Source organism: Leptodactylus fuscus, chromosome 10 (genome assembly GCF_031893055.1).
Source record: "Leptodactylus fuscus isolate aLepFus1 chromosome 10, aLepFus1.hap2, whole genome shotgun sequence".
NCBI lineage: Eukaryota > Metazoa > Chordata > Amphibia > Anura > Leptodactylidae > Leptodactylus > Leptodactylus fuscus.
The window spans coordinates 6571235-6584127 of record NC_134274.1 but is presented as its reverse complement, the minus strand read 5'-3'; positions in this window follow the sequence as shown (position 1 = coordinate 6584127).

Sequence of the window (12893 nt, the reverse complement as noted above, 5' to 3'; positions counted from 1 at the left end):
CACAGTGATGTCACAGTACAGGATAATACACACAGTGATGTCACAGTACAGGATAATACACACAGTGATGTCACAGTACAGGGATAATACACACAGTGATGTCACAGTACAGAGATAATACACACAGTGATGTCACAGTACAGAGATAATACACACAGTGATGTCACAGTACAGGATAATACACACAGTGATGTCACAGTACAGGGATAATACACACAGTGATGTCACAGTACAGGGATAATACACACAGTGATGTCACAGTACAGGATAATACACACAGTGATGTCACAGTACAGAGATAATACACACAGTGATGTCACAGTACAGGATAATACACACAGTGATGTCACAGTACAGGGATAATACACACAGTGATGTCACAGTACAGGGATAATACACACAGTGATGTCACAGTACAGAGATAATACACACAGTGATGTCACAGTACAGAGATAATACACACAGTGATGTCACAGTACAGGATAATACACACAGTGATGTCACAGTACAGGATAATACACACAGTGATGTCACAGTACAGGGATAATACACACAGTGATGTCACAGTACAGGATAATACACACAGTGATGTCACAGTACAGGATAATACACACAGTGATGTCACAGTACAGAGATAATACACACAGTGATGTCACAGTACAGAGATAATACACACAGTGATGTCACAGTACAGAGATAATACACACAGTGATGTCACAGTACAGAGATAATACACACAGTGATGTCACAGTACAGGATAATACACAGTGATGTCACAGTACAGAGATAATACACACAGTGATGTCACAGTACAGGATAATACACACAGTGATGTCACAGTACAGGATAATACACACAGTGATGTCACAGTACAGGATAATACACACAGTGATGTCACAGTACAGGGATAATACACACAGTGATGTCACAGTACAGAGATAATACACACAGTGATGTCACAGTACAGAGATAATACACACAGTGATGTCACAGTACAGAGATAATACACACAGTGATGTCACAGTACAGAGATAATACACACAGTGATGTCACAGTACAGGATAATACACACAGTGATGTCACAGTACAGAGATAATACACACAGTGATGTCACAGTACAGGATAATACACACAGTGATGTCACAGTACAGGGATAATACACACAGTGATGTCACAGTACAGGGATAATACACACAGTGATGTCACAGTACAGAGATAATACACACAGTGATGTCACAGTACAGAGATAATACACACAGTGATGTCACAGTACAGGATAATACACACAGTGATGTCACAGTACAGGGCTCATTCACATCTGCGCCCGGGGTCTCCGCTTTCAGGTTTCTGTTTCCTGCAGGCATGTTTCAAAGTGTCCAGCCACGAGTGCCGGTGAGTGTTTTACGCTCTCTGCGGCGACACTGTTTTTTTTGTTTTTTTTAACTGGACACAAAATCGGACATGCAGGACTCACGGCCGGACACAGAGACCGAGGCGCAGGTGTGAGCCCAGTGTCAGTGGTGTCAGTGACAAGTATGATGTATAGGATAGGTTATACAGATTTTTTGCAAGGAGGAAAATGGTGAGGAATTTCAGCGCCGAAAAAAAAGCCTCTCACTGACTTCAATGGGTTCCAGGATGGACATTGCTGTAGATCTGTCCTATATATGGAGTGCTGCACTACCTTCTATAGGTGATATCACGTATATGACCAGGAGACTGACCTGTGCTGCTGCTGCTATGTTTCTATGCTTCTATGTTTAGCTCTCAGGACTTTCTATACTGAATACAATCAGGGCCGCCATCAGGAATTTTGGGACCCCATACAGCCTGTGTCTCCCCCCCCCCCCCCGCCATTGTAAAACTACCTTATTTTGCGTCATACCAATTCTGTATTACATTTCCCTTTATTTAGCAGCATTACAAGGCTTCATCAGATTCTATTTGCAGGTATAATCTGCTACGTGTGACAGCACCTATAGAGAGCCAACACCATCTATAAGAGCCTCCTAATAAATCCTCAGGGCTTATTCACATTGCGTTTTTGGCCTCCCTGGCCGGGATACGTTGGTAACCAGTCAGAATCAGCTGTCAACTTATCCCTGCACGAAGAACTGGCCATTAAAAAAAAGGGGGGCCTGCAGTTCTCCGTGCAGGGATAAGTGGGGAGCTGATTGTGACTGGTTACCAACGTATCCCGGCAAGGGAGGCCAAAAACGCAATGTGAACACTCCTTTACAGTGAAAGTCCCACCCCAAACAGGCTGCTATGCTAGTAACATAGCCTACATCATTATTACTACACAGCACACATACCTTTGGAGGGATTGTGTGCTTTGTAGTTCTCCAGCTAAAAACTTATATATTATATATTAATGCCCCAGACGTTCCCTCTCCGCAGTGCCGCACACCCGATGTCCCAACAATCCCCCCGTCCACCTCCTAACATCTTTCCATTGCCCCCTGTACCCATACCTCCCAACTTTTGAAGAACCGAAAGAGGGACAAAATGTGCAGCGTGTAGCGCGCCGCAGCGAATTTAGCCCTGCCCACTTGTGTTGACTCCGCCCATTCTCATTAATTTTTCATGTGCCCACACACAGTATAATCCTCTGACAGTCACCCGTAAATTATATGTCCCCCCCTCTATCTCTCCCCCAGCTTCATATACACCCTTCATCTACCCCCCGTTTCATGTCTTCCATCTCTGTCCCCAGATTCATGTCCCCTCCATCTCTGCCCCCAGATTCATGTCCCTCCATCTCTGCCCCCAGATTCATGTCCTCTCCATCACTGCCCCCAGATTCATGTCTCCTCCATCTCTGCCCCCAGATTCATGTCCCCCCATCTCTGCCCCCAGATTCATGTCTCCTCCATCTCTGTCCCCAGATTCATGTCCCCTCCATCTCTGCCCCCAGATTCATGTCCTTCCATCTCTGTCCCCAGATTCATGTCTCCTCCATCTCTGCCCCCAGTGTCATGCCGTCCTCTCCTTCATCACATCGCGTCTACACAGCCAGTAGCAGCGGCGGCGGCGAAGCAAGGAGCTGACCTGTGTCAGCTCCGTGCTTCAGCTGCGTATGTGTTCAACTCAGATCTGCGTCCCTTCTCATTCAGACGCTGACACTGGATAGTACGGGGGTGACACTGTTGTACCCTCGGACTGCAGGGCAGCTTGGACTTGTTTGGATGTTAGTCGCGGTTCTTTATCTGCCATCTGCACAATCTTGCGCTGAAATCTCTCGTCAATGTTTCTTTTGCGTCCACATCTAGGGAGGTTAGCCACAGGGCCATGGGCTTTACACTTCTGGATGACACTGCGCACGGTAGACACAGGAACATTCAGGTCTTTGGAGATGGACTTGTAGCCTTGAGATTGCTCAGGCTTCCTCACAATTTTGCTTCTCCAGTCCTCAGACAGTTCTTTGGTCTTCTTTCTTTTCTCCATGCTCAATGTGGTCACACAAGGACACAGGACAGAGGTGGAGTCAACTTTAATCCATTTCAACTGGCTGCAAGTGTGATTTAGTTATTGCCACCACCTGTTAGGTGCCTCAGGTAAGTAACAGGTGCTGTTAATTACACAAATTAGAAAAGCATCACATGATTTTTCAAACAGTGTCAATACTTTTGTCCACCCCCTTTTTTATGTTTGTTGTGGAATTATATCCAATTTGGCTTTTTTAAAATTCTTTTTGTGGTTTTCCATTGAAGACAAATTAAATGAAGATAATAATACCAAAGAATTTGTGATTGCAATCATTTTCTGGAAGAAACTGAGTATTATCTGACAGAATTGCAGGGGTGCCAATACATTTGGCCAACACTGTATATATAGAGAGAGGGAAGAGATTTCTAAAATAGATAGAGAGAGAGAGACTGCTGACTATGAGAGTGCTAATCCTACTAATATTATTTGTGTGTTTGGATGTTTGTTAATCACGCAAAAATGGCAGAATGGATTTTGATTAAATTTGGCACATAGATAGATTGTAACCTGGAGTAACACATCGGCTACTTTTTATCCCGGTAAATGACATGGCTTCACGACTGTCATGAATTTATGGTCACATTCTATATTACACTGCTCTTACAGCCACTTCTCTCAGGTCCCAGGGCTGTTATCTCTCTGTGTAAACACTTGCTAACCCTCAACGGATTGTGTACATGCATCTGCATATTATATGATCTGCTTCAGGCAGTGCTGACACACTGACATGGGCAAACCCCTTTAATCCATATTGTCAGTTTGCTAATATTAAACATGCCTGGAAAAAGAAAATCGAATTTGTCGCAAAGAACGAGAGCTATGAAGGAGCCAGAAGTCACAGAGTTCTCCTCAAGCGGAGCTGAAGAGGATCACAGACGCCAACAACACGCTCATTATATGGTGTCCCAGCGAGCTGCTGAGATGCCAGAGCAATTACAGGCACGGTTCGAAGAACAACTTCAGTGCCAGGCCAACTTGAGAGCTGCCGAAACACCAGAGCAGGCGGATCATCAATGCCAACAACACGCTCATTATGTGGCTTCCCAGCGAGCTGCTGAGATGCCGGAACAATCACAGGCACGGTGCGAGGAACGAGTTCAGCAGCAGGACAGCTTAAGAGCTGCCAAAACGCTGCAGAAAGCAAATCAACGATGGCAGCAATTTGCTGATTATAGGCGGATCATCCACTCCAACAACCTGCAGACGAAGTCGCGGGAAGAGGCTAGTATATGTATATATAGAGAGAGAGAGAGAGAGAGAGAGCGCAAAGCTCACTGAGAGTATTGTTATAGAGCGCTGCTCACTGAGAATATTGATATAGAGCGATGTTCACACAGAGTATTGCTATAGAGCGCCGCTGACAATGAGAGTGCTGGTATTATATAGTGCTAATAGATGGAGACAGGATACAAGGAGTTAATTGGCCGCCACGGACTGATTTGCTAACTAAATGTTCCAGGTTTGAGTAACCAAATGAGCCGCCTCCCGTCTATCCTCGCGTCTCTCGCTGAAGTTTCACTTGTCCAGTCTCTCTCATCTTTTGTGGTCTCTTGGCCTCCATGGATTTACTCCATTGTTTTTCCTCAGGCCGGTTGTGACATCCCCTCTTCCCCCCCATACCATTACTGGATCTCCTCCGCTCCACCCCTGTTACATTTAAGCAGTGACTCCATCTTAACTGCGTTGTCTATTGGAATCTACGGTTGTCTGAAGTCTACCTCCTGTCTATACCAAGATGTGATATCCATTGGATAGTTCCAAGATGGAGGGTAGACCGTGTACAGATATTTATTAGGCTACAAGATGACGGATAGTCCCGACATAGGATTATGGGTACATCACGAAAAAAGTCCTGAGCATCAATCGTGGTGACAAGAACATACAGTGTATGATGTAGCTTTATATATCATAGATGTAATACTAATATACTTGGATCCCCCTAACACATCTGGCGTTAGTAGAGGCCTGAATATACCAATGACTGGACGGGGGTGCCTAAAACTCAACCCATATCCAAGTTTTTGAGTTTTCTTGTCCGTTTCGTTCCTTGTTCCACCTGCCCTCTGACTCTATGAGCCGTCCTTCTCCTTGAGCGTCTCTAGTTGATAATCTCTTTAGTGTAATCTGATGGCTTTTGCCGCTGTCACCCCCCCTGCCCCCCCGCCACACACTTATACATCCAGTATACACGCTAAGAGGCATGACACACATCACTCCACATGTAAAGATCTAAGTATCCAGCTAGTGAAAACGGATTAGTGACTGCAAACAAGCGCACCGAAAAGCAAACACGAAACCTCTGACATTTCCCTCTAAAAAAAATCTTCACTGAGGCCGCAGCTTTAGCTAGCGCTATCTGGTTTTTCTGGGGGACCTCGTAGGACCCCAAAACAGACCCCCGACCAGATCCACTCACGTCTCCATCCTGCCTCTCTGCCCTTGACTTTAGGAACTGCACACCTATGGCCATGTTACTTTATCTGTGCCTGGTTTTCAGGACCTGCACACTTATGGTCATGTGACCTTATATCTGCAGGTCCATCTTCTGGTGGAGGACAAAGATTGAAACATCTTATTTATCATAGAAAATGATTTTATTTTTTTTATTTTTTTTAAGAATTTGCACCACAATAGGGGAAAAGATAAGCCCCCGCCCCCATTGAGTAAACAGGTTTTGCTTCTTTTACCCCAGGTCTTGCTCCGTCTGAATAACCTGTTTGTAATTGACCTCCTCGGGCCTCGCAGACAAAAGACTTTGAGGAATTTTCTAATGGTAACTGAAGATGATTGTGTGTGGGAGTTGTGGTGCAGACGTGTGTATGATACCGAGCACCCTATAGGCGATCCTATAAGCGGCAGCACTGGGGTGTGAACAAGCAGCACGATGGGTTTGCACATTCTATGTTGTATAAGATGGGATTTAAAGAAAACAGCGCCACCCTTTGTACAGGATGTCTCAGCCCCGTTTATAGAGAACCTTTCACCAACTGGGCTCTTTTCATCCACTAATAGGCTCCTCTCCAATCACTTGGCTTCTCTAGCCCTCACCATTCCTGAGCAATCGGTACAGGTAGTTTTGTGGCCTGAGATACTATCTAGGCTAAAGTCAAGTGGGTGGTGTCTGGCAAGAACAGGCAAAGGGGCGTGGCTGTGAGCTCTGATACTGTCCGCCTCTGATTTTAAATTTAAGTCACACCCCCTTGCCTGCTCCTATATAAGAACTAGGTAGGGGAAAAGTAGGACAGGGCAGGGTTGGCATGGATATAGGGCAGTAGTTATAGGGGAGCGGTAGGACAGAGCAGGGTTGGCGTGGATATAGGGTAGTGGTTATAGGGGAGCGGTAGGACAGGGCAGGGTGGGCATGAATATAGGGTAGTAGTTATAAGGGAGCGGTAGGACAGGGCAGAGTTGGCATGGATATAGGGCAGAGGTAGGATGGGGCAGGGTTGGCATGGATATAGGGCAGTAGTTATAGGGGAGCGGTAGGACAGGGCAGGGTTGGCGTGGATATAGGGCAGTAGTTATAGGGGAGCGGTAGGGCAGGGTTGGCATGGATATAGGGCAGTAGTTATAGGGGAGCGATAGGACGGGGCAGGGTTGGCATGGATATAGGGCAGTAGTTATAGGGGAGAGGTAGGATGGAGCAGGGTTGGCATGGATATAGGACAGTGGTTATAGGGGAGCGGTAGGACGGGGTTGGCATGGATATAGGGCAGTAGTTATAGGGGAGCGGTAGGAAGGGGCAGGGTTGGCATGGATATAGGGTAGTAGTTATAGGGGAGCGGTAGGACGGGGCAGGGTTGGCATGGATATAGGGCAGTAGTTATAGGGGAGCGATAGGACGGGGCAGGGTTGGCATGGATATAGGGCAGTAGTTATAGGGGAGAGGTAGGACGGGGCAGGGTTGGCATGGATATAGGACAGTGGTTATAGGGGAGCGGTAGGACGGGGTTGGCATGGATATAGGGCAGTAGTTATAGGGGAGCGGTAGGAAGGGGCAGGGTTGGCATGGATATAGGGCAGTAGTTATAGGGGAGCGGTAGGAAGGGGCAGGGTTGGCATGGATATAGGGTAGTAGTTATAGGGGAGCGGTAGGACGGGGCAGGGTTGGCATGGATATAGGGCAGTGGTTATAGGGGAGCGGTAGGACGGGGCAGGGTTGGCATGGATATAGGGCAGTAGTTATAGGGGAGCGGTAGGGGCAGGGTTGGCATGGATATAGGGCAGTAGTTATAGGGGAGCGGTAGGGGCAGGGTTGGCATGGATATAGGGCAGTAGTTATAGGGGAGCGGTAGGGGCAGGGTTGGCATGGATATAGGGCAGTAGTTATAGGGGAGCGGTAGGAAGGGGCAGGGTTGGCATGGATATAGGGCAGTGGTTATAGGGGAGCGGTAGGACGGGGCAGGGTTGGCATGGATATAGGGCAGTAGTTATAGGGGAGCGGTAGGAAGGGGCAGGGTTGGCATGGATATAGGGCAGTGGTTATAGGGGAGCGGTAGGAAGGGGCAGGGTTGGCATGGATATAGGGCAGTGGTTATAGGGGAGCGGTAGGACGGGGCAGGGTTGGCATGGATATGGGGCAGTAGTTATAGGGGAGCGGTAGGACGGGGCAGGGTTGGCATGGATATAGGGCAGTGGTTATAGGGGAGCGGTAGGACGGGGCAGGGTTGGCATGGATATGGGGCAGTAGTTATAGGGGAGCGGTAGGACGGGGCAGGGTTGGCATGGATATGGGGCAGTAGTTATAGGGGAGCGGTAGGACGGGGCAGGGTTGGCATGGATATGGGGCAGTGGTTATAGGGGAGCGGTAGGACGGGGCAGGGTTGGCATGGATATAGGGCAGTGGTTATAGGGGAGCGGTAGGACGGGGCAGGGTTGGCATGGATATAGGGCAGTGGTTATAGGGGAGCGGTAGGACGGGGCAGGGTTGGCATGGATATAGGGCAGTGCTATTATTGGAGCTGTAGGGGCAGGCAGTGCTTGTAGAGGAGAGGTAGGACAGGGCAGGCAATCCTGGGGTTATGGAGTATTATCTGCTTTGCTCAGGATAACAGCAGGTTCAACAGATGCAGCTCAAGAGGATTTACCAGAAGCTAAAATCAGAAAGCAGAAATCGCCGCGGCGCAGACCTGGTCTACAACCCGTCCACTTGTAATAAGCGTATCCTCTATCACATCCTGGTTCAGACCCAGATCCCCGACCTCATCCCTATGACCTGATCATCAGATCGGGTCGATCCCTATCACTGGTCTTAGCGCCGGGATCTTTGCCTCCATTATCCCATCCCTGGTCTACCAGGCTGGCGGCCACTCCAGGGCACAGGGATATAATCCCGTGAAATTAATTTACTATTAATGGACATTTCATTGTCTGTTTCCTGCTGGGTTATTTCGGTATAAATCTGCTGACAGATTGCTGACCACCTACAGCCCCAGTGACGTCAGACATGGCCGAGTGTTTACAATCTATCTCAAGGCCCGCTGATGGGGTTTAGGAAGCTTTTGCTGCAGTTTTCCATTGTTCCTAGGGCAGGATACCTTGTAATGAGCTTTAGGGCCCAGGACCCCAGTGTATAATCTGTACCGGCCCGCCACGTGTCACTTATAACACTGCTGACTTCTTATGTGGCAGAGGGGACCGTCAGTAGCGGTGCTCGGCATTGTATCCTATAGGGGCATGAGGTTTATTGGGAGGCACCAAGACTGGGGACAGATGTGCCCATGATGAGTGGCTGCGACATGAGCGAGACTGTCAGAGGTGTCCAGCGACTACCAAGTGACGCCAGAGACCACAAGAGATTAAAGGGAGCCTATCACCCCATGATGGCCACCAAACCCCCAATACCATGTAAAAGATGCCTTACAAACATATCCGAATCATATGTAATATAGAGCCTGGACTGCCCCACACCTGAAAATGGCGTCACCAAACTTTTCCTCCGCTGTATGTGAATGACCCTAATGAAGTACATTGAGTGTTTTAGCAGCACTTAAGTCTGGCTCCCGGGGCGTCTTCCAGCAGAGGTCATTGCCGCATGTTGTGGCCGCTGAAAGGAAAGGACCCAAGATGTCACAAGGTAATGTATGTGAGTGATGTCCTGGTCACGGAGGAAGGTCACGTGAGGTGAGGACTTCCACCGAGAGAAGCCCCGGAAACAGCAGAACCGGACCATAGTGGGAGACACCAGAGCATTGGGGTAGCTATGTTTTTTTGGGGGTTTCGCCTTCCTGGCCTTCTTGTTGAAAATGTGGTCCATTCAGACCAAGGCCCACGTATTCTCAGATACCTGACCATGGCCGTCATCACCAGGAAAGACGTAAGGAAGAGGCCACAGGGCCTGAGAGATTTGGTGAAGGTGATCGGCAGCTCAGAGCCGTCCTCTAGGTCAGATTCTACTTTACTGCTATGGACGGCGATACATTAGACGCGCTCACTGTACAATGTGCTCCTTATAGTTACCAGGTTTTAGCCTTCCAGGAATCTTCCCCCTACAAGGACCCATCACCATCCTTGTGGAGGATTTTATGGTCATTGTGAATCAGTAAGCGGCGGCGCCACAAAGACTGGGGATACTGTGATGGCGCCGGCGTCCATGGCCTTAGATATCACACTGTGACATCACCAGGTCATATATATAGGAGTACTGTGTGATATATAGGGGTGAGGTCATATATATAGGAATACTGTGTGATATATAGGGGTGAGGTCATATATATAGGAATACTGTGTGATATATAGGGGTGAGGTCATATATATAGGAATACTGTGCGATATATAGGGGTGAGGTCATATATATAGGAATACTGTGCGATATATAGGGGTGAGGTCATATATATAGGAATACTGTGTGATATATAGGGGTGAGGTCATATATATAGGAATACTGTGCGATATATAGGGGTGAGGTCATATATATATATAGGAGTACTGTGTGATATATAGGGGTGAGGTCATAATATATAGGAATACTGTGTGATATATAGGGGTGAGGTCATAATATATAGGAATACTGTGTGATATATAGGGGTGAGGTCATACTATATAGGAATACTGTGTGATATATAGGGGTGAGGTCATATATATAGGAATACTGTGCGATATATAGGGGTGAGGTCATAATATATAGGAATACTGTGTGATATATAGGGGTGAGGTCATAATATATAGGAATACTGTGTGATATATAGGGGTGAGGTCATAATATATAGGAATACTGTGTGATATATAGGGGTGAGGTCATAATATATAGGAATACTGTGTGATATATAGGGGTGAGGTCATAATATATAGGAATACTGTGTGATATATAGGGGTGAGGTCATATATATAGGAATACTGGGTGATATATAGGGGTGAGGTCATAATATATAGGAATACTGTGTGATATATAGGGGTGAGGTCATATATATAGGAATACTGTGCGATATACAGGGGTGAGGTCATAATATATAGGAATACTGTGCGATATATAGGGGTGAGGTCATATATATAGGAATACTGTGTGATTTATAGGGGTGAGGTCATATATATAGGAATACTGTGTGATATATAGGGGTTAGGTCATACTACATAGGAATACTGTGTGATATATAGGGGTGAGGTCATATATATAGGAATACTGTGTGATATATAGGGGTGAGGTCATATATATAGGAATACTGTGCGATATATAGGGGTGAGGTCATATATATAGGAATACTGGGTGATATATAGGGGTGAGGTCATATATATAGGAATACTGTGCGATATATAGGGGTGACGTTATAATATATAGGAATACTGTGTGATATATAGGGGTGAGGTCATACTACATAGGAATACTGTGTGATATATAGGGGTGAGGTCATAATATATAGGAATACTGTGTGATATATAGGGGTGAGGTCATAATATATAGGAATACTGTGTGATATATAGGGGTGAGGTCATAATATATAGGAATACTGTGTGATATATAGGGGTGAGGTCATAATATATAGGAATACTGTGTGATATATAGGGGTGAGGTCATATATATAGGAATACTGTGTGATATATAGGGGTGAGGTCATATATATAGGAATACTGTGTGATATATAGGGGTGAGGTCATATATATAGGAATACTATGTGATATATAGGGGTGAGGTCATACTACATAGGAATACTGTGTGATATATAGGGGTGAGGTCATAATATATAGGAATACTGTGTGATATATAGGGGTGAGGTCATATATATAGGAATACTGTGTGATATATAGGGGTGAGGTCATATATATAGGAATACTGTGTGATATATAGGGGTGAGGTCATATATATAGGAATACTGTGTGATATATAGGGGTGAGGTCATATATATAGGAATACTGTGTGATATATAGGGGTGAGGTCATAATATATAGGAATACTGTGTGATATATAGGGGTGAGGTCATATATATAGGAATACTGTGTGATATATAGGGGTGAGGTCATACTACATAGGAATACTGTGTGATATATAGGGGTGAGGTCATATATATAGGAATACTGTGTGATATATAGGGGTGAGGTCATAATATATAGGAATACTGTGTGATATATAGGGGTGAGGTCATATATATAGGAATACTGTGTGATATATAGGGGTGAGGTCATATATATAGGAATACTGTGTGATATATAGGGGTGAGGTCATATATATATATAGGAATACTGTGTGATATATAGGGGTGAGGTCATATATATAGGTATACTGTGTGATATATAGGGGTGAGGTCATATATATAGGTATACTGTGTGATATATAGGGGTGAGGTCATATATATAGGAATACTGTGTGATATATAGGGGTGAGGTCATATATATAGGTATACTGTGTGATATATAGGGGTGAGGTCATATATATAGGAATACTGTGTGATATATAGGGGTGAGGTCATATATATAGGAATACTGTGTGATATATAGGGGTGAGGTCATATATATAGGTATACTGTGTGATATATAGGGGTGAGGTCATATATATAGGAATACTGTGTGATATATAGGGGTGAGGTCATATATATAGGAATACTGTGAGATATATAGGGGTGAGGTCATATATATAGGAATACTGTGTGATATATAGGGGTGAGGTCATATATATAGGAATACTGTGAGATATATAGGGGTGAGGTCATATATATATAGGAATACTGTGAGATATATAGGGGTGACATCATAATATATAGGTATACTGTGTGATATATAGGGGTAAGGTCATAATATATAGGAATACTGTGTGATATATGCCATAGGGGTGAACTTAGTGGATGTTATGTGCAGACCAGAAGACAACCCCTTATCCAGAACAGATTTCCACCATATCTTATACATCCTGGCCATTCCCTTTAAGACCACTTTTCAATGCAAGTTTGGATCGTTCTCTCTGAGAGGTTTCATTG